The sequence below is a fragment of the Homarus americanus genome, unplaced genomic scaffold (assembly GCF_018991925.1).
Source record: "Homarus americanus isolate GMGI-L3 unplaced genomic scaffold, GMGI_Hamer_2.0 scaffold45562, whole genome shotgun sequence".
Lineage (NCBI taxonomy): Eukaryota > Metazoa > Arthropoda > Malacostraca > Decapoda > Nephropidae > Homarus > Homarus americanus.
In genome coordinates, this window is record NW_024744839.1 from 9165668 (window position 1) to 9192404 (window position 26737).

Genomic DNA, 26737 nt, shown 5'->3' on the forward strand with positions numbered 1-26737 from the left:
GATTCGCACTCACACAGGATGGAGGAGAAACTGATCACGCTCCCAGTCTTCAAGCAACATGGAAGACTGGCTTATCCACACAGAAGCAGCTCTCATCGACTCTACAACTACTGTCTCTACACCACAGGTTAGACACCCTAGAGCAGCACTGTTTCTCCTAGCAGACACCAGCTCCTTTTCCTGCCCCCAAGCACCACGTCCTACCGACCCCAGCACACCCGTCCTGCCTCAGACGCCGACCCCGGCCCAGCAGTAACCCCTGCCGCCCCTGATGCGGCCTCTGTTCCTGAGTGCGGACCAACACACCCCTCTTTTCTCCCTCAGGTACTCCCTGCTAATGTCCTGCACCCTGCTGCTGTCGTGGACCCAGCTGCTGTCACGAGCCCTCATCCGCTTCTGCTGACGCAGCCCCTGCTCCTGACCCAGGCCCACACACCCCAGCAGGCGCATCTGACGACTCTGTACCTACCGTGAGGGAAGCACAAAATTCATCGCCTCCACACACCCTTATTCTCCCTCTCTACTCCCACAGATATTGTGTATCTAGACAGTTGTCCCCAGCGACCGGCTCATCCACGCCATCGCCGTTGTCTCACATGAGGCACGCACCGCCCGTTCTGCCTCACATGTGCTATGCAACCCTGCAGACAACAAGTCTCCTACACAGCCTGAAGGGAAGGGGGAGTATTGTAGTGGAATTCTCCCCTACAAACGCTGTTTGTCGCTGCCTAGCCGACCCCACCAATTCCCCAGTGTATGCCTCGTGGTCTAGGCCAACCAGCGCCGCCATACACCACGGAGCGGGGGTCAACTGCTAAGCCACGCCTACCCCCGCTATTTAAGACCTGACCTCGTGGTGATCTGCCTCTCCCTCTACCTACAGCCGCAGCCAGCAACACCTCCTCCTCCGCCGCTGCCTGGCGGCCTTCGCTCCTCCTCCGCCTGCCTGGCGGTCCTCGCTCCCGCTGGCGAGCCACAAGCTGTCCTTCTCTGAGCGTCCTCACCAACCAGCTCTCTCTACATCACGCTTGTAACCATGCTGCCTTCCCAGCACCAAGCTGCATTGTACATCCAATACAACATGTATATAGAGAGCACATCGTGAGTTTCCTTTCTCCATTCCATCCTGAGTGTGAACCAAACATCTCATACCCCACAACATGTATACAGTGAACACATTGTGAGTTTCCTTTCTCCAACCCATCCTGAGTGTGAACCAAATATCCTGAACCCCACACCGCCCTACAAGCTGCGTGTTCTCCTCTGAGCACCCTCACCAACCAACTCTCTCAACATCACGCTTGGAGTCACGCTACGAGCCCCCAGCACCAAGCTGCATTGTACATCCAATACAATATGTATACAGAGAGCACATTGTGAGTTTCCTTTCTCCAACCCATCCTGAGTGTGAACCAATATCCCATAACCCCACACTCCCCCAACAATGCAGGTGGCTGCATTTACAAGGTTCCTTGCAAGGAATGTACTAATCATTTCTATCTTAAACGATAAGAGAAACAAATTCTTAAGTAAATTATATTTTTCATTAGTTTATTTTGTCTGGTTTTGTGACGTCAAACGGCAACCAATCACAGTGCAAGAAGGTAACCAATCAGCACACACGGAAAAGCAAGACACGTATAAACGGCAGCTCTGTTACTAGTGACTCCAGTGCGAGAGGGAGGGCTGACCACCAGAAATAAACACTCCGTTTTTATTGTGCTGTCTCCACGTAACGTATACGAAGAACTACTACATAACCTCACAAGAAACACTTTTGTTACTCTGCGTGTGCTTCTGTATCAGGTAATATCTTCAATGTTGTTAAAGTGACACTGACAGTGCTTGCATGATTGCATCATGGAAACGACATGTATCGCCTGGTACAAATGAAGTGCGAAGTGTTGTAGGAGCACACGTCCAATTTAAGTTAACTTGAAATCGAGGACGAATTATTGGTAAATTTATAGTAATTCACACAACTCTGTTTTGCTAGTGTATTTTTGTGTTTTGATTGGTTCTGACCTTGATTTCCGTCGTAAATTGCCTGTTTTTTTTTTATAGTTACCCCCACCGGTAAAGGTGTATAAGAGGGTGACCACCAGAAGGAATTGTCCGAATTGTTTGAAATTTTTTTACACACTAATATCATATTAAACACAAAAATGGAAACGACAATGCATAGAACCCGACTTAACATACCCAACCTTTGGGTTTGTTAGGTCAGGTTCTATGCATTATCGTGTTAATTTGTGTGTTAAACAACTTACCTTAATATTGGGGTTGATATACATGGAAGCGTTCACAGTCGTTGAGGAAACGTTTCTTGAAAAGGGATTCAGCAAGGTAAACAACAAAAATGGCGCCGGGAGGATAATTGTGAAGCGGGATTGAGTCAATTAAAAGATTATCAGGTTCTATTAGGTTCTATGCATTGTCGATTCCATTTCTGTGTTTAATACAATGTGATTAGCATGATATAAAAATAAATACAAAGTAATGCATAGAACCAAATAAAACCTGACCTAACTTACCCAACTTATGGGTATGTTAGGTCAGGTTGTATTAGCTTCTATGCATTGTCGTTTTCATTTTTGTGTTTAGTATAATGATATTAGTGTGCAGAAATTTTTTTAAAAACAATTCAGACAATTCCTTCTGGTGGTCACCCTCTTCTACACCTTCACCACGCCCCCTTCTACCCCAACAAAATAGGGGATCATGTTGGGAACCGGGGTTTTGGGTGGGGCATTTTCAAACAAAAATAATGGCCAAGTGAATACAAAATACACTTAAAAAAAACACTAGAAAAACATATAAACCTAACCTTTTTTTTTCTGATGACCTAACCCGACTCACGGTGTTTTTATGTAACCAGACTCACCATATGAGGGAATTGGCTATTTCTTACGTTATTCCGAATTCGAATCTTTCCTGAGGTCGGGAGAACACCATGAGATCTAAAAAATGCTATTGCTTGTTCGCTTTTTTGCCCAAAACGCGCAGACTTGCATGGTCGGAAATGAATTTCGAAGCATGAGACACCCAAAATCACAATCGAATCTGATTGGGCCAAAAATACTGCAAATTCTAAAAGCAGAAACTACAATTCATTTCAATTGGTGGCAAAAAAAAAAGCGCTTTTGATTGGCCACGTGACGTGTACGGAAACGCATGTGCATGACGATTTATGAAGGGAACCTGCTGAGTGGGAGGTTGGGTAGGTGATAATGGTGGAAGATTAATGGAATTAAATAGAGAACGATTTGGCATGCTCTATCTCCATTATTATACGTTTCTGGTGGTAATGTAATGGAAGAAAATTATCTTAATAGAATTAGATGTCTTTTTCGAATGTGATAAAAGATTTGGGGTAGGAATGTTGTGTGAACTACTATAAAAATACCAAATTGTTTTTGGAGAACATGAGGCAAAATATACATGTTATGATTTCTTAACTTAAGCAACTGAGGACTAGTCTAGGACCGTTCTGGTGGAGGAGCTTCAGACAATGTTTCAGTACATAGATGGGAAGAGAGGTTCAGTATTAGTCAAGTTTAAAGGCGTGAGGATTTCTTAAAATTCCATGAAGTAAATGTGGAAATTATTTGACTTCACAGCCTGTGATTTTTCATAGTAAACTCCACAAATTCAGTGTTTATAGTGGACACATAGTTATGGCAAATGTGTTAAAAAGTGTTTATTTAAAAGTTCACACTAACCCTAACCTAACCTTACCAAACCTAACCTAACTTAACCTTAAGTAACCTGTATTATTTAACTTGTTGCCACTCCACCATCTCATGAATTTTATAGTTGCAATCAGTAGTTTTGACATTCTAAGACATTTTTCTTCAATGGCATTTCTGGCAAAAATTACCTATGTATAAGTGAGATACATATTTAACATTTTATTTTGTATGAAATTTTAGTAAAATTGCAGATTACAGCAACCAAAGAATCTGGTAAAAAAATGTTTTAATGATGATTTTTGATGCAATTGGTTCAAATCTGACATTCATTTTTATCAGGAATCTCTTGTTTTGGATTTACCCCACTTCCCACTAATAATAATGGAGAAAAGTGTGGGAATTCAGGGTTCTGGGCGGGTATTCTGAATTCCCGGCACTCTGTGCCTTTTTTACGGGGATTGCCCCATCCGGGCAGAGGTCACTGACCCACATCGGGGCCTGGGGGACGAAAATGTAATAATAATATAGAACCATAAATAAATACAAAAATGAACAAAAGATCAAGAGTGAGAAACAATTTATGTATGTTGTGCTGTTAATACAGTAATAAGAGAAACAATTGAGACCCTGCAATTGTGTAAATGAGGCATAAAGTCAGACCGGCAACCTGGGATTTGGTCAAAATTTTGGTGGTGCCATATGGCAGCAGGGTCTACCATTAGACAATACAATATGCTTCCAATATCTTCCCAGGCGGTAGTACCTCCCTGTTTGGTAGCTGCCTACTACCATTATAACCAAACTAAACCTTACCTAACCCCCAAGCCCTCAGACGCTATGTATTAACCCAGAGTCGCGTGGCCAGCCTACACGAGAATATAGGTAAAATTGCAGATTAGATCCACAGGGTAGGGGCAACAGGTGTTCTGATTTTATTCTTTTTAAAATTCAATAACTTCTTTATTATCAGTTTGCAACGAAAGTGTAATATACGAAAATGATCACAGAGAAAATAGTTCTATCGAGTGTAGTGAATTTCTGGAAATCTGTGGTTGCTGTTTACTGCAATATTCCCTGAAAATTTACCTTTCAGTTGTTGCCACTAAACAAATCTCGGGAATTTTATAGTTGCAATCAGTAGCTTTGACAATTCTAAGACACTTTCTTTTATGGTATTTCTGGCACAAATTATGTTTAAGCGAGATATTTAACATTTTATTATTTATGTTCGTATCTGGCGGTACACACGCAGAACATCAAATGACGTACAGTATAGTCTCGATTTATACGGTCATTTGAACCCATGGAGGTCCGCGTAAACCGAGAAACACGTAAACGAAATAACAGAACATATAGGATTAATTGAAGTACATGTAGAGACTGGGCCGACCCCCAAACTACACTTTTTCCGACACAATACGTACCTTGTAGTGAAAATAACATCTTAATTTTAAGATGGTATGCACACACAATTAATATTTAAGCGAAATATCAATAATATAAGGTTTTTTAACACTTACGAAGTTACGTTAGTAGAAGAGATGGCTGGGTACACGGGGATTGGGGTTGGTTCTGAGGCCGAGGGCAGATTATTGGCCCTCACCTGTATCACTTGTATCACTATCCACCACAGATGCTTGCAGGGTCTCTTTGTCAAACCCCTCAAAGTCCATATCCTCACTATCACTGACTTGGGCCGGCTGTGGTGGGTGGCGGGTGAAGAACTCGGGAATGTTTTGTTGACTGGGCGACCTTGTGCGCACCCTGCCCGCGCTGCTTCCCGCGTAAATGATGGAATGAACCGCGTAAATAAAAATTGTTGGTCTGGCAAGGTGCCGCTTAAATGACCAAACGCGTAAACCAAATCCGCGTAAATCGAGGCTATACAGTGGCGTATGCTATAACGAACGGATCCTACTACGAATATTCCTATAACGAATGGTTTTACCTATAAAATTGAGAATGCTATAACGAACGAAACTCCTACAAAGAACATTATTTAAAAAATTTTTTTTTTTTTTTTTTACTAATTTATTGTTTTTTTATTACAAATATTAATGATATTCTTTATTTCAGGGGTTTAGATGCATATTTATGCACTTTTTTACAATTTTATATTATATTTTTCAGTGTTAAGTGGTTGTATTTGGGGGCCTGGAACGGATTAATCCTATAACGAACGAATGCTATAACGAACAAGGTTCTAGAACCAATTAGATTCGTTATAGCATACCCCACTGTACTGTAGTGGTACACGCGCAAAACTTCGAAAGGCTGTGGAGCTCCCAGTTAGGTTAGGATAGGTTGGTTAGGGTTTTGTTTTTCCAAAGGTTTTTTATGTGTTTTGAACACTTTTTTACCTTGATTTTTATAGTTAATCTCTTGATTCTGAGGTGGGAGGGGGTGGGCTTATCTCAGAAACTATTGATTTGTGCCAGAAATGAAGGTCAAATTCATTCATTACACATCAAAAGCCATCGGAAAAACATAGTTTCAACTTCGATTTCATATACTGGCAACAAGTGAAATTTTACCAATTAACCTATCCTAACCTTACCTTGTATAACTTAACACCTGCCGTGGTTGAACTTATTGTCACTGAGACAGGAGGGGGGTAAGCAGCGAGCCACAGCATTGAAGTGGTGAATGATTATTGTCTTTAAGACAAACTTAGTTCTAATTTCACAGTATTGCTGTGGAAAGTACTTCCTCACGAAGACGTTCATAAAAAGATTATAACACACAAACACTGAAGAGTCAAGATCGTCTTACCCCTGGAATTCACAAATACAGCTCCTCCTCGACTTACGACCTGCTCGACTTACGACCACCCGTACTTACGACCTGCCTCAGTCGTACCCAAATTTTGTCAAATTATGTATTTTCGAGTCCCAACGTCAGTACAGACAAAATTTTCGTTTGTAATTCACTTTAAAATGGCTGGCAAGCTTTAAAGTGAGAGTTTTGTGGTGCTGAGAAGAAAAAGAGACACCCATTTTAGATTTTCTATGTATTTTTTAAGCATTTTTGACTTACGACCTGGATTTGGGTCCCTAACCCCGTTTGTAAGTCGGGGCAGAGCTGTAATGACCATATACGAACGGCGACACCGTTCACTTGCCATGGTGAAATTTGAATTGTCAGAGCTGAGACCAACAGCGCGGCTTGTGCGGCATATGATTGGCTGAGTACTGCCGCATAACTGCCGAGAATGACAATACAGTATGTAATGTGCACCAAATAAAATAGTGTGTGCCTAATTGTCTAAATATTAACCAAACAAAGCAATTTCCATAAAAAAATTTATATCAGAACTCACTGATGAAAATATACAGAGACTATAAACGTGAAAACAAATAACTCGTTGCTGTGAAGTCCTGCATATTAGCTGGTATTTAAAAATTTAAGTGTTTTAAGAGGGGACAATGTTTACAATGAACCACTGTGCGACTTGTTGGAAATCCTGGTAATATATACGAGAACCGCAGTACCGCCAGAAGTTGTTCGATTTCGTTAATTTTTTTCACATGTTCTTATCAAAGTAAGTATTTTAGTAATTATTGATGACTGACCCACATGCAATTTAGCATAGTAAATTATTATAAAAATGCTGTAGTTTCACTGTGCTTTATAGAGGGCACTGTCGTATTTTTGCAAGATTTTATTTATTTTTTAATCCAACCTAACCTTAACATAAAACTGTTTTATAGAGGACACTGTTGAAGTTTGTGCATTTTTTTTACCCAACCCCTTAACATAAAACCGTAGTACAGGTTGTACCTCTCTAGTCCGACAACCTCAGGACCTGACCGGTGCCGAACCATGGAAATTCACCCTTTTCCTGGATAGATAGTGACTTGTGCTTATGCTTGGAAGCACTAGCACCACTTTCTCTGCATCATGGTCTCTTTTAAGACATATTGAAGGGTTAAATGTTGTATAGTAGCTTCTCAAATTTTGCGAGTTTTTAATTCAACGTATTTTATTGGAGCACACAAAAAAAATTAATAAAAATTTTGACGGCGGAAACTTGAATTTCAATGGGTTTGAACGGCCCGCCAACGTGCAGACGACGTGCATAATCGTGTAAACAGCGTCATTTCTCTTATGTACAAAAGATTCATTATTGTTTATTACTGAATGTCTTTTTTATTGAGTTAATGTTTGTGTGCAAAATGAGCAATACAATTCATTAATAATACGTACAATATTAAAACACGAGGAAATGACACAGCATTGTTTTTGTTGATTACAAAACCAGTGACTGACTGGTTCTACATATAAAACTGAAGAAAATAAGACTGGTTGTAGCTGTAGTAAAATTAATATGGTTGTTTTAAGTAATGTTATTTAATGTTAATAAATGGAACAATAGAAGTAGCTAACGATAATGGTAAAGAAAAAAAGAGTGATCGCTTATGTAAGTGCGCACACGTGAAAACATATCGTCATTACTTTACATAAGAATATGAAAGCAACACTTATTTACTGTTCATATATATTTTAATTAATGTTTCTGAATTTGTTTTTATTGAATTAATGTTTGTGTGTGCAAAATTAACAATACAATTTATTAATAATACGTGGAATATTAGAGTAGGGTGTGTCATACGGAGGCGAATTTTTTTTTTTTGAGTTTGAAAAATCGGCCCATGGTATTAATGATGTAGTTCTATATGCAAAATCATGTGATATCTTCAGATTTGAAAAGTTTTCATTTTTTGCTAGGTAAATTTTAACTTGAAATCTTATGAAAATTCAGTATTCCCACCCTTTTACCAACACCACTAAATAGCTTATTTAAAATCAAAAATAAATATTATCAGGTTAATTTATTAGGATGAAAATAGTCAGAATAGTGAAGCGAATGCTCTTTGCTTACATTTATTAAATTTTAATATTCCTTTGAAAACAAAAATCATCAAATACAAAAACCGGTTTTACTACTACGACCGGTGTTGCTGCACACCATAGAGAACATGTCTTTCTTGGCTTCTATTTCTACTCATCACCTCCTCTTTGACCACCTGAGCTCGGATGCGCCTTCCCTCCTCTCCTGGCTGTACCACGTGACTGCTGGCCTCGCTCACTTGCTGTACTGGCTCTGCTCTGGGTGTCTTGAGGCCAGGCAAGGACATGCATGGGGTTGTCAGGAGCTCTGAGCTTGAACATTGGTGAGGGCCTGCAGGTAAGAGGGCTCACTGCCAGCCTGGATGTTATCCAGATCTATGAGATCAGTGAGGGTCTTGGCACCTAGATTGACTTCAGGAGTCTTTCTGACCCTGAAGGAATCGTCACCAACTGATTCGTCATGCCCAGATCCTCTCATAAGTCTCATATCCAAGATCTTTTTGACTGCCACTCTTCTCTCCTCCTCATCCTTACTGCAGAGCATTGTCTGCAGAACTGCCTCGGGATGAGCATACCAGAAAGATCTCCTCACAGTCTGCTCCACAATCTGAACAACCTTCCTTGGCTGTCCTCAGGAGCTCAAGCTGGAAGAGAACTTGCACTCGGACCTTCGGAGAACAGTAGCTTGACAGCGGTGTTGAACCAATTTGGCAAGTAGACACTCACGATGAATTGGACAATAAGTCTCAGGTTGTGAAGCTGGTTCCCTTTCAGTTTATGATGAGCGACCCAAATTCTGCAGAACCTGAGAGCCGTTGTCAGCCACCTAGAATGTGAGACTGGACCTATCTGCAGGTAAGCAAGTCTATCAGGCATGACCCCAGGTTTGATGGCACTGCAAATCATGTAACCATAGTACTGGTCAGTACTCAGGTCGTCAATGACAGTATGTGCAAGCTCAGCGAGTGGAGGGCCAACTGTGATTTTTTCAAAGCTCAGATTTATTTCTAACTCAGTGGCAGAGTCCAGCATCTTGCCAAGAGGACCAGACCATCTGTTGTTTGAAAGAGTCTTGCCATCCAGCTCCTGGATCAGATGTCTGAGTGGCAACTCGTTGGTGTGGAGGTCACAAACAATCCAGACCAGCTTCCTCCCCAATCTTCCGCTCTATCCACTGTATGACCCCCTTGCCACCTGTGTTCGTGTTGGTGCTGTCCCTCCCAATGGCCTGCAGGGGTCTGGTCTACCTCTCTCTCTGAGCCAGTTCACAATGTTATCTGCCACTATCTCAGCTGGTTTCCTGATGTCATCTTTCTCTGGAGTGAAATGCCACAAATGCTTCCCTCCTGGTTCACTGCAGCAGGAGTAGTGTTCCCCCTTCACCATGGCAGGGAACAACTTGTCAGAATCTCCAACTTTCATGAACACTTTAGTGTCATCCCTTCTCCCATCAAAGAACAAACAATTGATTCCATTTTCTCTTATCCCCTTATCAAACTCCTCTTTTAGGTTACTGACAAGTTTCTCCTGAGCTCTCCTTACTTTGTTATGATCTATCACCAGGTGAACATGTCAGGTGTTATCAAACCACCGTCAATCCAGGCAGCTGTTGCTATCTCTCACCGTTCTCCTGAGACCAGTGTGGTATCGCATACTTTGGCCAGGCTATGCTCCGGGATATCTTTCCTGTTCAGATCTTATGCCTGGAGGTTTGGGATCATTATTTTTTCTAGGTTGGGACAAAATCCTGTTCTCCTGGTTAGCACTCGAGATGTGACCATGGGGAAGTCATTAAACTCTGAGATCAGCTTGACTCCAATCATCGGCCTTTTTTTACCTCACCCTGGGCCTTCTCAAGTCTCTTTTCCTCGGCAACTCTTCTCCTCTTCTGTCTCTCTGTGGCAGCCTCCTGTCTCTTGGACTCCGGAATATCTTGGCTAGAAATCATGAGAGCCCCTATACTGCCAGTCTTCTCTCTCTGTGCTTTGACAAATGCCAGTTCAATCACAAGAATCTTCAGTTCACGCTTGCAAATACAGGAGATGTGGGCCTCGGATTTACAGTCACGATCGCATCCAAACTCAGGACAGAGAACAATTGGGCACTTGCAAGTAATTATGTCAAATAACTGGTCCAGTTGTTTGGCAAAGCTGTCCTTAACTGCAAGTTTTCCTCTCTCAAGAGAGATATCTCTTGCCTTTTCCCAACTGGCTAGCAGTCTCTCACTAATCTTCTTCTGACTTGTTATGACTGGAGGCTTGAACTGAGCATTAGCCAGAGTGTACTGTGCCAAGACAGCTTTGGTCATATCACTGGCAATGTCTTTGTTTGTGTAAGTTCTTTGGTTCTTTTCACTGATTTGCCTGATTAAAACACCGTATCTCAAAGCATCTCTCAATGTAGGCAACTCCGACTTCAGGAGCTCTCTCCCAGACCCAAGATAGTGACTGAGATGGCTGGATTTTGGTTCCTCGTCCTGACACAAGCAGCCATCGCAAATATTATCAACTTATAAATGCATCAGAATCTGAAACAGAAAAAAATATTGTTAGTTGGGTTGTTAAAGAATGAAGTCAGAAAGCAATGTTCACTATTTAATTGTAATGCAGCTGTACGTTAGATTTTCGATAAATTTCACGCTAAAATTTACCTAGCAAAAGGTTGCAAAATATTGAAACTGAAATTATTTTCTGTTTATATGCACTAAAATCTACCAAAAAAGTGATGGGCCATTAGTTTTAGCTGATCTTCCCTCCTATGACACACCCTAATATTAGAGGAGACGAGACGGCTGCCGGCATTGTTTATGTTAAAGCTTACAAAACCAGTGACTGATTGGTTCTACATATAAAACTGAAGAAAATAAGACCCTGAGTTTAGCTGTAGTAAAATTAATGTAAAAAAAATAATATGGTTGTTTGAAGTACCTGTAATGATATTTAATGTTAATAAATGGAACAATATAAGTAGCTAACCATTAATGGTAAAAAAAAGTGAGACTGTGCGTGTGTAAGTGCGCACATGTGAAAACATATCGTCATTACTCTTCACAAGAATATGAAAGCAACACTTATTTACTACTCATATTTATTGAAGGGTTAAATGTTGTACTCTATATAGACAAGCAGAGAGAGAGAGAGCAGCCGAACTGCCGGATGTAAACAAACCTTAATTTCCCGCGGCTTTGTTGTTGCCCATTTTTATGGGGATTAGCCCACCCGGGCATAGGTCACTGACCCACATTGAGGCCTGAGGGGCAAAAATTTAATACTCATGTAGTAATAATAATAATAATAATTCAGACAAGTAATAAAAAAGAAAGAAAAAAAAGTTGCCTATCTACCTATTGGACAAACTAAAATCGTTCCGGACCACGGGAGTTTCCGGACCACAGAATGCTGGACTAGAGAGGTACAACCTGTATTACCACCGAGAAGACAAAGTTGTGCGCACCTTAGGCGCCTAAATATCTACCAAACGAAGCATTTGCACAAAAAATTATCACATCAGAACTCACTGATGAAAATAGAGTAAGAAAATGAACATCAAAAAAATTAAGTCGTCGGCAGGTCAGTCGTCAGCATTAACCTAATTATATAGCCGGGGGCTCTGCCCCCTCAGACCCCCTGCCATATTGGCAAAACTGCAGTTTCACTACCAAATTAGTTTTTGACCAGAAATGTATGCTTTTCCCATGGTACTTGGTGTGGTTTGTTATAATTTGACTTTCATTTCCATAGGAATTGAATAATTTTTTTTTAGTAATTCCCCACACTCCAACAATCTTGGGGGATCTGTGGGAATTTGAGAATTCAGGGTTTTTTGGGTGGGGGATATCAAAAACCTAACTGAACTGATAAAATTGCAATTTCACTATCAATTGATTTTTGAACAGAAATGTAGGTTTTCCCCTAGGTGTTTGGTGTGATTCATTCAAATTTGACCTTCCTATCCATTGGAAATGAGTTGTTTTCATGTTATCACCCCCCCCCAAAAAAAAATGCTCTAACCCAATTGGGAGTGAAACTCCAATAATACCACCATATTAAACAGAAAGTACTTTTGATATCTGGTACCAATGAATGCAATTATGTTAAAGCATCATAGTGTAATTTAAAAATTTTTGTGGAAGCGAGAACATGCTCAGACCGAGCGGGTCGGTTGTTAACAAGCGGAGCACCTGCTGATTCGGCTGATTTCTCGGGGCAGTATTTTTTGGGGTAAATAAAAAGTTACCAACACCTTATGTATTGGATTTTATATAGGGAGGAAGAGAAAAACTAAAAATAATTTTTCTAAGGCATTTCTGTTTGAAAATTTAATTTTTCAAGTATTTTAACCGATAAAATTACCAGCAATATTCCTTGTTCAAAGTGGGCAGGGCTTTGAAGTAGAGGGTAAAGTGCTAAAAGACACTAAACAAACTTTTGAAAGCCTGGCCTAATGTTTCTTGACCTTTAAAAATCCTAAAATTATAAAAAGTTTACCATATTCATGCTTTCAGTGTTTAGTAGGTGATGGTGTTGTTTTTGGTGTTCAGATGAGGTGGGATCCATAAACTCAAAAGTGATTCTTAACATTTTTGTAAGTTAGGAAACGTTAGATAAGGTTTTCAAAGGTTTGGTATTCTTTTTAAGTATTTTACCCCACATTTTCCCTCTACAGTACTTCAAAGCCCTACCCACTTTGAACAATTAATATTGTGGGTAATTTTATTGATTAAAATACTACAAAAATATAAATTTACAATGTTTTTTTTTTCTCTTTCTCCCTATATAAGACTCAAAATACTGTATAAGTAGGTGTTGGCAGCTTCTAAATATTATTATTATATATATATATTTTTACGGGGATTAGCCCACCCAGGCACAGGTCACCGACCTACATCAGGGTGTGGGGGGGGGAGGGTAGAAGAAATTGAACCAAAATTAAATACAGTAATACCCCGCTTAACACGGTTTCGCTTAGCGCGATTTCACGTATATGCGGTGCCTCGCCAGAACCAAGTATAAACTTTCTCTTAACGCGGGTTTTTGCCACGTATATGCGCAGAGTGTCTGGCTGGAGACGTTATTTTTAGATTCGCCCCACCCTGCCTGCCTGCCTGTCTTAGCTCATAAAATTCATACAAATTACCCGGCCAGAATATAATTTACATTGCTGGAATTCTTACAATATGATGATCATTTTGAATATAAACATCATAGATTTTGCATTAGACATACAAATTTTAGATATAATGTTTACTCTGAGTAAATATGTTATCTTTTGTGCAAAATATATGACATTTATATTCAAAATATTCCTGGTCTTACAAGGAATCCAGCAATGTCAATTATATTATCCTAACTTTAGTTTGAGGTATTATTTATTAAAATTTAGTGGTTTTCCCCCAAAAATTTCTCAGAGGGAAGAGCCAGTGAGTGTAGTGTGAGAGGGGGAGGGAGTTGAGTCCATTATTTGAATGGACATTTACTTGGCGACTGTATTTCTCTGTTTCTCTTAAGTATTAATTGTGTGCATATACCATCATAAAATTAAGATGTTATTTTTACTAGAGCATAGGTATTGTGTCAGAAAAAGTGGAGTTTGGGGGTTGGGCCAGTTTCTATTGGAATTAATCCCATATGTTCTGTTGTTCACTTAGCGCGGTTTTCACTTAACACGGTAGCTTGTGGGTTTTATTGACTGCGTTAAGTGGGGTACTACTGTACTGAAATGGAAAAAATTAAACAAATCAAGAATGAGAAATGATATACAGTCAACCCTCACTTTACGCGGTTAATACAACCCACAGGGTACCGCGTAAAGTGAACAACATAACATATGGGATTAATTGAAATAGAGACCGAGCCGACCCCCAGACTCCACTTTTTGACGACACAGAACTATGTTGTAGTAAAAATTTTATCTTAACTTTATGATGGTATGCGCACACAATTAATATAGAAGAGGTTAGGTTAGGAAAAATAAAGGTTAAGTTAGGAAAAATAAAGGCTAGGTTAGGAAAACTAAAAGTTAGGTTTAACACTTACGTTAGTAGAAGAGATGGGTCGGCAGAGGGCAGGCTACTGGCCCTCAGGTGAGTCACCATCACTGTCATCCACACTTGTCAGGGCCTCCCTGGCAAATCCCACAAAGTCATCTTCACTGTCTCTACCTCTGTCACTATCACTGGCTTGGGCTGGCTGTGGTGGGTTGCGGGCGAAGAACTCTGTTATGCTTTGCTGACGGCTGGTGTTTATGTTGTCGTGATAAACCTTTAAGTAGGGCTCCATAGTCTGCAACAGCTGGGTAGTGAAGATTTCATACCTGTTTGCGTCAGGGTCGTTGGAAAGGAGGAGCTTGACTTTCTCGATACACTCGATGGCACCCCTAACATTACTATGGGATAAGCGGTGTTCTTCTTGGGATGACGCACCACCTGCCTCTTCACTGACGTCATCATCATCTACCATCTCGTCGGTAGTCACATCAGGATCCCTTATCACCTCCAGGATGTCGTCGTTGGTGGTCTCGGAGAAGCCTGCAGCTGTAACACTCTGCGCAGCTTCTCTGGCAAGGTCCACTGCTACTGCAACAGTCTGAACCTCACCAGTCACTGATTGACTCTGCCTGACGGCCAGAATGCCTTGCAACACATGTCTCCATGCGTGACGAACAGTTGCTACAGACAGCTGATCCCATGCCTCCACCAAGAAGTCCACAGCTTTCTTGATGTTGAATATTCTCCAGAATTGTTTGAAAAGTATTTTTTGCTCTGCCAACTGTTGATCCTCGTCGTCTTCGCTCTTGCTATCGGTGGTGGTGTCACTCAGGTTACGCAACTCTTTAACGGGCAATGTTCAGGGGATTTGGCATCCTGTGTACCGCCGGTAAGGCCGTGGGTTCGTAACACACGTCTTGCCCGCGGTGCCCACCATTTCTCTGTGGATATTGGTCACATGAGAATAACCCGTTATAGTACCTCCTTCTTTCCTCACACAGCCAAACTGTGGAATGCTTTGCCTTCTTCAGTGTTTCCATGCTTTTACAATCTGTCTCACTTTAAAAATCTGGTTTTCCGGCATCTTCGTGGTGTAGATTAATACAGTATAACCTTTTTTTCTATATTTTCAATTTCTTTCCGTTCTTTTTTTCGCCCCCCAGGCTCCGTTGTGGGTCGTTTGACCTGTGCCCGGGTTGGCTAATTCCCGTAAAAAAAAAAGAAAAGATGCCGCAGCTACTTCACTCCTGAGCAGTTGCTCCAAGTATATAAGGGCTTCATTCGTCCTAACTTGGAGTACTGCTCTCATATCTGGGGTGGCTCTTCTTCTGTCCAACTATTAGATAGGGTGGAATCAAAGGCATTTCGTCTTATTAACTCTCCTCCTTTAGTCGACAATCTCTCTTCCCTTTCTCTTTGCCACAATGTTGCTTCACTCTCTCTTTTGCAGGTACTTTAACGGGCAATATTCTGTGGATTTGACATCCTGTATACCGCCGGCAAGGCCATGGGTTTGTAACACACGTCTTGCCCGCGGTGCCCACCATTTCTCTGTGGATGTCGGTCACATGAGAGTAACCCATTATAGTACCTCCTTCTTTCCTCACACAGCCAAACTGTGGAATGCTCTGCCTTCTTCTGTGTTTCCATGCTCTTACAATGTCTCACTTTAAAAAGCTGGTTTTTCGGCATCTTCGTGGTGTAGATTAATACAGTATAACTTTTTTTCTATACAGTATTTACAATTTCCTTCCGTTCTTTCCCCCCCGGCTCCGTTGTGGGTCGTTTGACCTGTGCCCGGGTTGGCTAATTCCCGTAAAAAAAAATTGATCATTTTATCACTGTGTTTTCCCTCATCCTTCATGCCCTGCCCAATACAGGTGATTTATGATTGTAGATAGAGAAAACTAAAAAAAGTGCTTATAAATCCTTGCTATTCACGAGGGTTAGGTTCCAAGGAATGGCACAAGTTGGCAAAACCGTGAATAGCTACTTATATACTACCTTAATGCACTAGTACTGTATACCAATACTGTGTATGAGAAACTTAAATCACCGATACTTACTATGTACTTCAGTCGACCCTCGTTAATTCGGACCCCTTTAATCCGGATTTCGGATAATTCGGACAAAATTTGAACGTAATTTTTTTTTTTTTTTTTTAGGAATATTACCTACGCGGACCTTAAGCTAAAATGCTGGTCCACCCACTGCTGGGATAAAACACCAGCGTCTTTTTGGTTAAATGTAACATCTCCACCACTAGTGTGGGGGGGGGGATGCAACTTTTAGCTTCAGACATGAAAAATATTTACCATTTACTGCCAGTAAACAATGGAAACGTAAAATATGTACCAATTAGTAATGAAAAGTTGTGCTGTTCCTTCAGCAAATGAAGCTCACCAACTTACAATCGGCTAAATTACCTTACAACGTGTTTTCAGTAGTCTATGTTGAAGTTCTTAGCACAGGCTAACTTATCATATCATATACGGTATCACAGTACTCATTGATCTACAAAAAATACCAGTAATAAAAACCTTTTCGATATTTCACACGTAATATAATACCCGGTAATCTACTTCAACCTCCTATTGTTTACAACGACGCATGACGCACCACCAGCTGTTGAGTATCAATCAGCTAGACGGTACACGTGTTTTTCGAATCGTTTTCAGTTAAAAACTGTTACATCACATGTATATTTTACCTAAACTGCGCCTGAATGAATATATTCTTGGAAATAAATAGTAGTTTTGCTGAAACGTGATGTATTTCAATGTAAAATAGGATAAAATACATGTCGAAAACAAAAGACTTTACCTAAGCTTTCAATGTTCTTGAGATGGTATTCGTTTTTTTACTAGTTTTCGGTTAAAATACTGTTATATTACAATGATATGATATTCATACTGTGCTTGATATAATACATTCACGGAAATGTAATATTTTTGCTGAAATTACATACGTATTACAGTGGAAAGTGCGATAAAATCGTGACGAAAACAATGACTTTCTCTTTCGTTCGTTCAAAAGATGTTACCGTAATCGCTTTTCGATTGGTTTTCAGTTAAAAAACCTTTGTATTACAATAATATTCTATCCTAATTGACTTGAATAAATACTACGATACCATATTTCTGAATATTTTCATTAAAATCCATCCAAATCATTTTCCTTGTCATTGTCTGCAGCACCAAACAGCCTCTCCCAGTCCTCTCCTTGAACAGGGCTAGAGGGTACGTGTTTTTCGAATCGTTTTCAGTTAAAAAACTGTTACATCACACGTATATTTTACCTAAACTGTGCCTGAATGAATATATTCTCGGAAATAAATAGTAGTTCTGCTGAAACGTGATGTATTTCAATGTAAGATAGGATAAAATACATGACAAAAGCAGAAGACTTTACCTAAGCTTCCGATGTTCTTGAGATGTTATTCGTTTTTTTACTAGTTTTCGGTTAAAATACTGTTATATTACAATGATATTCTATTCATACTGTGCTTGATATAATACATTCACGGAAATGTAATATTTTTGCTGAAATTACTTACGTATTACAGTGGAAAGTGGGATAAAATCGTGACGAAAACAATGACTGAAATATAATGCGATATTAACCCCTAAATCGGTTAATTCGGACAATCGGCTAAAACAGACACCCTCCCCCCCCTATTAGTCCAAATTAACGAGGGTCGACTGTACTTACATTTGCATGTGGAAGTTACTGAAGCATAGGAGGATCATCAGGATCACTGTTGGAAGAGGGTGATGCATTAGTGGTTGGTGGAGAGGCGACTGGCCAGGAGGAGGGTCGGTGGCGGAAGCAGCTGGTTCTTTCTTGAAAAACATCGTGATTGGTAGTTGTTTCTTCATTGCTTTGAGGTCTTTAAACATTTCATGGTAGGGAAACAGTACCTGGTTGATTCCCCAGACCATCTTAAGGCTCCATTCCATGGAAGGCTTGTAGTCAACAATGAAATCAGTTATCACCTTCACATGTTGAAATAGTTCACTAAAATTGTTCAAGCCCCAACCTTCTTGTTGCAATTCCACAAGCTCTTCATCTTCCTCAGCACTTTTTACCAACTCTTCCAAATCCTCTTGTCAGTTCTTCTCCATGCCCATCAGTCATCTCTTCCACATCTCCAGCAGCCTTATCCACAAACCTCACCATTCAATTGACATGCAACACTCACAATGTTATTCACATCCTTTGCTATGGACGGAAATCCCTGGAAGTTCTTCACACACTTAGGCCATAAGGTTCACCAACGAACATACACTGTGGTTTGAGTTCATTGAATGCTTCACTGATGTTGGTAATGCAGTCCGCACTTGCTAACATCAAGGTTAGGGTCTGTGTCCATGGAACTATGGATACGACCAAAAGAGCGTCGAGTGTAATATGCCTTGAAGGTGTGTATTACTCTAATCGAGAGGTTGAATAAGAGCAGTGGTGTTAGGGGTAGGAACATCACTTCTACACCTGGATGGCTAAACTGTAAACTTTCTGGGTGGCCTGGTGTATTAATTATCTATCAATAATAACACCTTGAATTCCATCTTCTTGGAAGCAAGGTACTTTTCCACTTCTGGGACAAAGCATTTATGGAACTAATCAGGAGTGCTTGCACAGTTACCCAGGCCTTTTTCTTTGCCTGCCAAAAAATTGGCAAAAGGTTCTTGTTTTTACCCTTTAAAGCCCTAGGGTTTGCTGAGTGGTAAAGCAAGCCAGGTTTGATTATGTGGCCAGCTGCTCTGCCACAGAAGATGAGCGTCACGCTGTCCTTGGCTGCCTTGAACCCAGGGACATGCCTCTTCTGCTTGTTTATGTATGTTCTACCAGGCAATTTGTTTCCAATATAAAGCAGATTCATTGGCATTAAACACTTTCTCTGGTCTATAACCTTTCTCTTCTATTCTTTTCTTTAACTTGGCAGGAAATGCGTCTGCAGCTGTGTGGTCAGCTGATGCGGCCTCCCCAGTCAGTTTCACATTATGGAGAGAGAATCTTTTCTTAAAATCCTTAACCCATCCTTTACTGGCACTAATAGTTGTTCAGTAGCCGCACTAACCCCTTCACCACCTGTTGACACATAAAAATGGGCATAAAGACTTTTAGCTTTCTCACTAATCACGTTGCTGTCAATCGGAACATTTTCGCGGTGCTGGTCCTCAATCCAAATGTTCAGTGCTTTTCTGTTTTTACTATGTTCTTGTCACAAAAACCTGTGCCACTTTAACACTTGCAGGAGCACTCGCTTGAACAGAATCACTAATTACTTGTTCATTCTTCTTTATATACCGCACTGTGGATTCGTTCACACCAAACAATCGGTCAACCACAGCAGCACTCATCCCCTCCTTTAACTTGTCTAATAATTTAACTTTCTTTGCCAGGGTCATCACTGACTTATGCCATTTATGTTTCACTCCACTAGCACTGACACTGGGTAATCTTTTAGGGGCCATATTTCCAAAGAAACACTGAAGTTTTGAGAGTGCATCACGAGATGCTGGGTCACAGGCACTGGGTGAGTGCGAACAGAGGGAGATGAGATGCCACGGGCGTGTGGGGTGACTCGTTTCACCGTGGGAAAAAGCTCGCAAGCTAGCCAACATAGCCGCCATCTGCTTACCACAATTCGTCGAAATTGCAAATGGCAATCCTACGAATGGCAAGGGTCTACTGTAATTAAAATAAAAAGTTGTCGCCTCTTAAAATACAGTGTACTTACTACATATACTGATAAGAACATTTGTGAAAAAAAATTAACGAAACCGAGCAACTCCTTCTAGTGGTAGTGATGTTCTCAAAAATTTTCTTCTATTTTAATTACAGTACAGGTTGTACCTCTCTAGTCCGGCAACCTAGGGACCTGACCGGTGCCGGACCATGGAAATTCACCCTTTTCCTGGATAGATAGTGACTTGTGCTTATGCCTGGAAGCACTAGCACCACTTTCTCTGCATCATGGTCTCTTTGAAGACATATTGAAGGGTTAAATGTCGTATACAGTAGTAGCTTCTCAAATTTCGCGAGTTTTTAATTCTTAATGTATTTTATTGAAACACGCAAAAAAATAAATAAATAAAAATTTTGACGGCGGAAACTTGAATTTCGACAGGTTTGAACGGCCCGCCAACGTGCAGACGACGTGCATAATCGTGTAAACAGCGTCATTTCTCTTGTGTACAAAAGATTCATTATTGTTTATTACTGAATGTCTTTTTTATTGAATTAATGTTTGTGTGGAAAATGAGCAATACAATTCATTAATAATACTGTACGTGGAAAATTAAAACACATGAGGAAATGACACAGCATTGTTTTCGTTGATTACAAAACCAGTGACTGACTGGTTCTACATATAAAACTGAAGAAAATAAGACCTTGGTTGTAGCTGTAGTAAAATTAATATGGTTGTTTTAAGTAATGTTATTTAATGTTAATAAATGGAACAATAGAAGTAGCTAACGATAATGGTAAAGAAAAAGAGAGATCGCATATGTAAGTGCGCATGGTCACATGTGAAAACATATCGTCATTACTTTACATAAGAATATGAAAGCAACACTTATTTACTGTTCATATATATTTTAATTAATGTTTCTGAATTTGCTTTTATTGAATTAATGTACGTGTGTGCAAAATTAACAATACAATTTATTAATAATACGTGGAATATTAGAGGAGACGAGACGGCTGCCGGCATTGTTTATGTTAAAGCTTACGAAACCAGTGACTGATTGGTTCTATATATAAAACTGAAGAAAATAAGACCCTGAGTTTAGCTGTAGTAAAATTAATGTAAAAAATGAATATGGTTGCTTGAAGTACCTGTAATGTTATTTAATGTTAATAAATGGAACAATATAAGTAGCTAACCATTAATGGTAAAAAAAAAAGTGAGACTGCTCGTATGTAAGTGCGCACATGTGAAAATATATCGTCATTACTCTACATAAGAACATGAAAGCAACACTTATTTACTGCTCATATATATTGAAGGGTTAAATGTTGTACTCTGTATAGACAAGCAGAGAGAGAGAGAGAGGGGGGGAGAGCAGCCGAACTGCCGGATGTAAACAAGCCTTAATTTCCCGCGGCTTTTTTTTTTTTTAAGGGGATTAGCCCACCCGGGCATAGGTCACTGACCCACATTGGGGCCTGAGGGGCAAAAATTTAATACTCCTGTAATAATAATAATAATTCAGATAAGGGAAAAAAAAAAGAAAAAAAAAAGCTGCCTATCTACCTATTGGACAAACTAAAATCGTTCCGGACCACAGAATGCCGGACTAAGAAGGTACAACCTGTATAAGTTTTTCTATTTATTTAATTTTTAGTTTTCTCTCTACGATCATAAGTCATCTGTAGTGGGCAGGGCCTGAAGGATGAGGGAAATTGTTGGGTGAAGCACAGTGAAAACAGTCATATGACATGATTTGTACATGAAGAAATTAACTAGTTACCATAAATACTCCTCCCAAAAATCTGCTGAGTCACCACATATTATCTATTGTTTATAACTGACCTACTCGGTTGGAGCATACTCTCACGTCCACAAAAAACTTACAAATTACAACCCTTACGCTTCAACAGAGTTGCTTTCATTGGTACCAGATATCAAAATAAGTACTGTACAGTACTGGCTAGGAAGTGATATTTCTGATTATCACTTTAATTGAGGTACATGAATATTTTTCCTAGCTTAGAATTTTTTCTTTCACATATTTATAAAGATAAATTTGCAAATAATAAACTAAGCCAAATATAAAGAAAATCTATATGTTACACCATGCACAGTATGTTATACTACTACTTAGTTTTATTTTTATTAGAATCAGCCCATAAATGGCCAAGCCTAGAGATTTGAAGGTTTTAGCTTAGTCCTGAACCGGTAAAGGTGGCGTGAGAGTAACTCACTATCGTACTTTGCTCTCGCATGTTTGATGTGTCACTGACTCGTGACGATGGTTTCCTGTGATTAGCTTACTGAGAAAGGTGCCAGATACTGTACTGATTTTTACCAAGTTAATGGTACAGTACTGTATTACTTTTACAAATATTATTACAGTAGTACCCCGATTTACACGGTCAATTGAACCCATGGGGTACCGCGGAAAGTGAAAACCTCGTAAAGTGAACAACAGAACATATGGGATTAATTCCAATAGAGACTGGCCCGACCCCCAAACTCCACTTTTTCAGACACAATACCTAGGTTGTAGTAAAAATTACATCTTAATTTTATGATGGTATCTCTCAATTAATAATTAAGAGAAATATCAATAATATTAGTTTTTTAACACTTACATTAGTAGAAAAGATGGCTGGGCACACAGGATGGGGGGTTGGTTTCGAAGCAGAGGGCAGATTATTGGCCCTCACCTGTATCAATGTATCACTATCCACCACATAGGCTTGCAGGGCCTCTTTGTCAAACCCTCAAAGTCCATATAAGTCCATATCCTCACTATCACTTGACTTGGGCGGCTGTGGTGGGTGGCGGGTGAAGAACTTCGGTAATGTTTTGATGACTAGGCGACCTTGTCGCATCCTGCCCGCCGCTTCCGGCGTATATGAGTAGATGCACGCGCCAAAAGTGAAAGTCCGGTTCTGGCGGTACGCGTAATCACGAAATCGCGGAAAGGTGAAACCCCACGAAAGCGAGTATTACTGTATAGTAAATACTTTTCTACAGCTTTCTTGAAGAAGGCTTCTAACTGAAGGGGGGTAGAAAAATCATGCATAGGTACATAAGTATGAATTATTCAATGAAAATTAAAATGGCATATAGCCAAAGGCAACAGCTTTCCTCAGGAATTTTTCTGAATACCAGGGACTGCATACTCAAAAAATTTTTCGGGTCTGTATCTCTTTGTTTACCCCGTAACTGGACTTACGCCCGTATTATGAAACAACATCTACCCCCTCTGACGAAGATTCTTTTCGAAGGGATTGTTCTTTCAAGCGGTATTTTCAAATGCTCGAACCTCTTCCACTTCGTGTGGGATGAGTTTTTTAGGTCTGGTAATACTGTCCTCTTCGCTGATGCATTATGGTCGTCTTTTTGCTGACGCATTATGGGTCCTGTGTGTGTTTGTTTACCTTCGCTGGCACAAAATTAATAGTATACCTGCTCTCGCCATGGAAATTTTTTCCTCCAGGGCAAGTCCCATATCTGAAAACAGGATTTATTAGTATACCCCTGTATTTGATTGGGGAGGTGTGACAAGTCGGTGGAATGATGTGAAAGGAATAGCATATAAATAAATAACATTAAGTTATTTTGTGTTCAGTATTCTGACTGGGACGTTTAATGTAGTACTGTACTGCACTTAATTTTCTCTCAGCCAAAATATTTAAATCGGGGAAGAAGGTTTTATACAAGTTATTTCACTTTTCATCTGTGTGATTGGAAGAACTAAATGAGCGTCATTTCTAGACACATTAAAGACCTTCTTAGTGATGGGTAATTTTTGGAGTGACGTGTTCACAGTTTGAGACACGTAAATATTATACACCGTTATTTGAATTAGTAGCATGCATTGAGATAATAAAACAATATTCAACAGTGTTTAAATAAGTGACATTAAACTGGTCAGTATTGTTATTTTGCTGATATCTGGATGATGAATGGTGTGCATTAGGGGGCAGGGAAAAAACACTTTTATTTGAGTTGCAGGCTGCACTTTTCAGGCATCGTTTGTATAGCTGTAACAAACACCTGTGCAAAATTTCATGCCATTTCATGCATACTTACCCTGCCTCATCGCGAAAGACTTTTTGTCAACTTTTAGTGTACAGTGGGGTATGCTATAACGAACGGATCCTACTACGAATATTCCTATAACGAACGGTTTTACCTATAAAATTGAGAATGCTATAACGAACGAAACTCCTACAACGAACATTATTTAAAAAAAAAAATTTTTTTTTTTTTTTTTACTAATTTATTGTTTTTTTATTACAAGTATTAATGATATTGGTTATTTCAGGGGTTTAGATGCATATTTATGCACTTTTTAACAATTTTTACAATTTTATATTATATTTTTCAGTGTTAAGTGGTTGTATTTGGTGGCCTGGAACGGATTAATCCTATAACGAACGAATGCTATAACGAACAAGGTTCTAGAACCAATTAGATTCGTTATAGCATACCCCACTGTACTATACCAAAAATTAGGTGTCATTTAATGTTTTCCAGGATAATGATAAATTTTACATGGGTGACATCGATTTAATTCACATGTTATTTTACAGGTACACCGTATAGAAAATCATTACAAGTTCATATTGAAATTCTTTTTTGTGCGGAACCTTGGTATCATTTTCCTAGACAATAATCTTTGCCTAATATATCCATCTCTCGATTCGTATCCCGTCAATTCAGTGCAAGCTTCAGTCATCACTTTTATGCCTCTCTCGACCGCCTGAGTGCTGTTTGGCCACTTGGGCACCACTAATGGTGTCTCAAGAATGTCATTAACCTGTAGATTTGACAGAGAAGCAATGTAAGGAGGCTCAGTCTTGAGTTCATTCCTCCAGTTAATCATGGAATGATAGTTTTTGCTTGCCACTTTAGTTTCGGAGTCACCACCTTTCTCATGTTGACTACAGGAGGCACATCCTCATTCCCATCTCCATCTTTACCCTCCTCATCAGTATAGTTTAACAAATTCCCGTCAACAGCAGCATCAGAATCTTCCTCCTCCTCTTCAGATCTGCCAGTGCATTCTTCCTTTTGCTGATTCTCCTCTCTAATTTTTCTTATCATTGAGACAGCTTTTTCTCTAACAGTCATGTCCTCATCTGCACACATACCAAGAAGAAGTTGATCTGTGTGGGCGAAGTATGCATTTCTCTGGACAGCCTTCTTCACTATAGTCTCCTCCTCACTATTCAGGTGTTTCATATATAGCAGGGACTGGAATACGTTCCTTGAGCCGTGTGTTACGTAAGGGTGTATCTTGATGTAAAACCACATTGGAGCACTGAACTTTATTATTGTAATGACAATTCTTTTCAACTCATGGCTTGGTCTTGATGTTGCTACATACAGCCTGAGGATTCTACTCCATAAGGTGTTCCACCTTGACACACAGGGAGGACCTGGCTCAATAGCAGCCAAGTCATCTTCAACAACACCTGTGATAACTCCTTTACAAATCCTATACAGGTATTTCTGATCCCAGGACAGATCTTTCTCCACTTCATCATTAAACACAGGGAAATCAGGGAAACTGACTGGCTGGAAGGCGACAACTGGAAGCTCAGACAAAGACTCCTTGATCTGCTTTCCAATGGGAACACGCCAATGCTCAGGACCACTTGGTTTACCATCATAGTGATAAAAAACTGCGCGGAAAGGCAGCTCATTTCCGTGAAGCTGACATATGAAATAATGGAGCGGGTGACCAAGTAACATTTCAAGATGATGAATGACTCCATTTTCTAATCCTACATTTACATTGGTTCCATCACAACCAACACACACAATGGGGTGCTGGGTTAGATTTTTCTCCACCAGAAACTCGTGAATAGTTTTGGCAATCTGCTTTCCGTGTCCAGTCTTGGAAGTCACATGTGTGAGATATTCATTGCCAGGCTCAACCATGATGACATAATGATCTTTCACCATCATCCTCGAACTCCATTTCTCGGTCTTCTCATTCTTTATCATCACACGAGTGGCGGTCTTCTTACCATCAAAATAGAGTGACGTCAAATTATCTAAACTAGCCATCTCAATTTCTTGCCTCTTGAATTGGTATTTTTGTCTCGCATCCCGCAGCTTATGTGGTCCAATAACCTGACTCTTGTCATCCTTTGTGATAATGCCATAGTCAGTTAAGGTGGCAGTAGCAATGGCATCTCCAGCATAATCACTAATCAAGTATCGGTCACAAGCGGCAGCCAGTGTAGGGAGTCTTGTCCGGTTCTGTGAACTGGTGTCTGTCAGAGCCCTTGGATCAGGGACAAAATCAGCATCAGTATTGACGAGAGGAATATCTCTTGAATCATCTGAATTATCCTCAACATAAGGAATATCTCCAGAGATATGAAAAAAAAGTTGATAAACACTGAACAGAACATTGCACCGCCACAGCGGCTGTTTGGTTAGTACTGTAGGTAAATTTAAAAATTTCAGTAGAAAATGCGGCAGACTAAACCTCGACATATCAGCTTCAAA

At 40.0% G+C, this 26737-nt stretch overlaps 1 long non-coding RNA gene across 1 annotated transcript in view; it reads left to right on the forward strand.

Annotated features, from left to right (window-relative positions):
* The first annotated feature begins 1561 nt into the window (after positions 1-1561).
* LOC121878153 overlaps positions 1562-26737 on the forward strand; it is a 78373-nt gene continuing 53197 nt past the window's right edge. The window contains exon 1 of the long non-coding RNA XR_006091098.1: positions 1562-1806. This is a non-coding gene — a long non-coding RNA (uncharacterized LOC121878153). The remainder of the gene's footprint in view (positions 1807-26737) is intronic.